Genomic DNA, 2,500 nt, shown 5'->3' on the forward strand with positions numbered 1-2,500 from the left:
GTTAGAATCTTCCTGAAAAAAAGAACAAGCGATCGATTCTTTTCCCTTGCCGAGAAAGCTCGATGACCTGTTGTCTTCTTTTCTGGCAACCATCTTGCTTGCAACGAGATTATGCGCATGCATCAAATGGATTCCTAACGCACCAATCAGGCAAAAGTCTCCATTGCTTTTCGCAATATGATGAGCAATGGAGACTTTTGCCTGATTGGTTCGTTAGGAATCCCATTTGATGCATGCGCAAGGCATGCGCATAACCTCGTTGCAAATAGACTATTTATATCGTATGTGACGACGCGTGTGATCTGAAGAGGAAATCGAAGCGTCCCAAAAAACCATCAAATCATCCAGGACAACGTAGAAAATAGTAGCTGAGTGAACTTTATTTATCTAGCTGTCCATAAAATGAGTTTTCGAAAAGAAACAACGCGATTTGAAGTTTTAATGGAACATTTTCCTCGATTAGCTGACTGTCTCAAAATAGCGTGACGTCACGCCGCACTCTCGCATCCTTAGCGTTGTCTGCCTGTGGTCGTAGGTTTGATTCCTGCCCAGGACTCTGATTTTAAAGTTGTCCTACCCCCGTTGCCCGTTGTCAACGCAACTTGTGTTGTATCAACTCCTTCCCTCGGGCCAATTACACATTTCCATCATGCGTGTATGTCGGTATTGTTTTTACATTTATTTTGTAGCGGTCACGGTCATTCAGTTGTAACTGACGCACGCACGCAAACAATCCACCGATATTGATTACCATTAATTTATTTGTAGCTGGGTTCCTTGTTCCTGCTCAACACGTTCCAACGAAGACTTTGCCAGGTAATGAGACACTCCTAATTGATTATTTTTTTGTTGTTTGATTGAACTATACTGCTTTCTGTTCTTTAATTAGTTGTACATTGTGATCACATAATATGCCTTATAAGCCTGCTTTAAATTAAACTCTTTACTGTTTCTCATTGTTTAATAGCAAGAACAAGTAATGCATGCGTAATAAATTTCCTACTCGCCTCTCTTTTCTTTTCTTTGGATTACAGTCAGTAACTATGTCGGCACACATTCCTTTTATGCATAACTTAACTGTTTATTTTCTGAGTGATCACGATCATTCAGAAGCTTGGCTGGGGTTCACGAACGCAGGCACGCACCGCGCACGCAAACAATCAACCAATGCTGCTTGCAAATTAATTCATTTGCAACGACTCGAGGAACATATCAAGGTAATAAGTAACATTAGCCTGAGGGTGTAATAAATTATTTGTTTCTTGTGTGATGGAACCATGAACTGCCCACCATTCTGAGAAAGTAAGTAAATAATATGCATCTTGAATTATTCCTGAACAGAGAAGGTTTGTTTTTGAATTCGCTTAGATTCAAACTTGGGGTTTTGCTAAAAGCAGGCCCGCGGCCCAGCGGCCCGCGGCCCACGGCCCGCCACGGCCTAGCGGCCCGGCGGCCCGAAGGCCCAGCGGCCCGCGGCCCACGGCCCGCGACGGCCCAGCGGCCCGGCGGCCCGAAAGCCCGGAGGCCCGGTTGTTTTTCTATCCAGCGGTAAATCCACGCGCATGCACAGATCTGCATCGGGTTTGGGCGTGCAAAATGGACGACGGTGAGTTTGAATTCGTTTACCATTTTAATCATTTGAATCCTTGTTTCTGTTTGTTGTTGTAAACAGACGAAAACAACAGAGAATGACAACATTTTTCACTAAGCAACATGCGACGAAAGAAAGGCTCGAAAAGGATTGAAATGATTATTAAAATGGTAAACGAATTCAAACTCACCGTCTTTCATTTGCGCGCCCAAACCCGATGCAAATCTGAGCATGCGCGCGGATTTACCGCTGGGTAGAAAAACTACCGGGCCGCCGGGCCGTCACGGGCCGTGGGCCGTGGGCCGTGGGCCGTGGGCCGTGGGCCGCGGGCCGCTGGGCCTTCGGGCCGCCGGGCCGCTGGGCCGTGGCGGACCGTGGGCCGCGGGCCGCTGGGCCGCGGGCCTGCTTTTAGCAAAACCCTCAAACTTGAGGGTGCCACAAAGCAAAATGACGATTGAGAAAGCATTCAATCAGTTTTAGCCATGACAAACTCTTTATGTCTACTCGCTTTAAAGTTTTACATAAAGCTAAGCAAGACCAGAGCCTCGTATAATGTATGCGTTCTAATCACAACTTTGAACCTTGCCGAGCGAAACCATGTATTTTTTGAGTTGTTCCTAGCAATCATGAACAGTCATCTCACCTCGATCCGCTCTCTTGAGAACCTTTCAGCTTTCCGCTCCAGTTCCACTCTTTTCGCATACTAGGCATAAATGATTTGTGTTATGAAAGTTAAAATGGATAACCACATTAAATCATCAAATTTTGCAGAGTCATTTCTTGTTGTCGAGCCTCACGTCGATTAGTACCCATTTTGGTAAGTTGCTCACTGTTACTCATTTCTTAATAACACGAACAAGTAATAATTTATGTGTGATAAACCAGTTCTGACGAATTTTGCGTTACTTT

General features: G+C 45.2%; 1 protein-coding gene and 1 long non-coding RNA gene across 4 annotated transcripts in view; one reads left to right on the forward strand and one right to left on the reverse strand.

Moving 5' to 3' along the window:
- LOC137971342 (uncharacterized) overlaps positions 1-2,500 on the reverse strand; it is a 5,077-nt gene that overhangs the window by 1,734 nt on the left and 843 nt on the right. The window contains exon 2 of the long non-coding RNA XR_011116996.1: positions 2,235-2,294. This is a non-coding gene — a long non-coding RNA (uncharacterized lncRNA). The remainder of the gene's footprint in view (positions 1-2,234; positions 2,295-2,500) is intronic.
- Positions 545-2,500, forward strand: part of LOC137971332 (tetratricopeptide repeat protein 28-like) — a 20,748-nt gene continuing 18,792 nt past the window's right edge. Inside the window, exons 1-3 of one of the 3 annotated variants that reach the window (XM_068818158.1) lie at positions 623-655; positions 769-816; positions 2,363-2,408. The gene's annotated coding sequence lies outside the window, so the exon portion shown is untranslated. Of the gene's footprint in view, positions 817-1,194; positions 1,303-2,362; positions 2,409-2,500 lie in introns of those variants that run through there. The other 2 variants (XM_068818161.1, XM_068818159.1) reach the window with 2 other exon arrangements.

This window comes from Montipora foliosa, chromosome 9 (genome assembly GCF_036669935.1).
Source record: "Montipora foliosa isolate CH-2021 chromosome 9, ASM3666993v2, whole genome shotgun sequence".
Lineage (NCBI taxonomy): Eukaryota > Metazoa > Cnidaria > Anthozoa > Scleractinia > Acroporidae > Montipora > Montipora foliosa.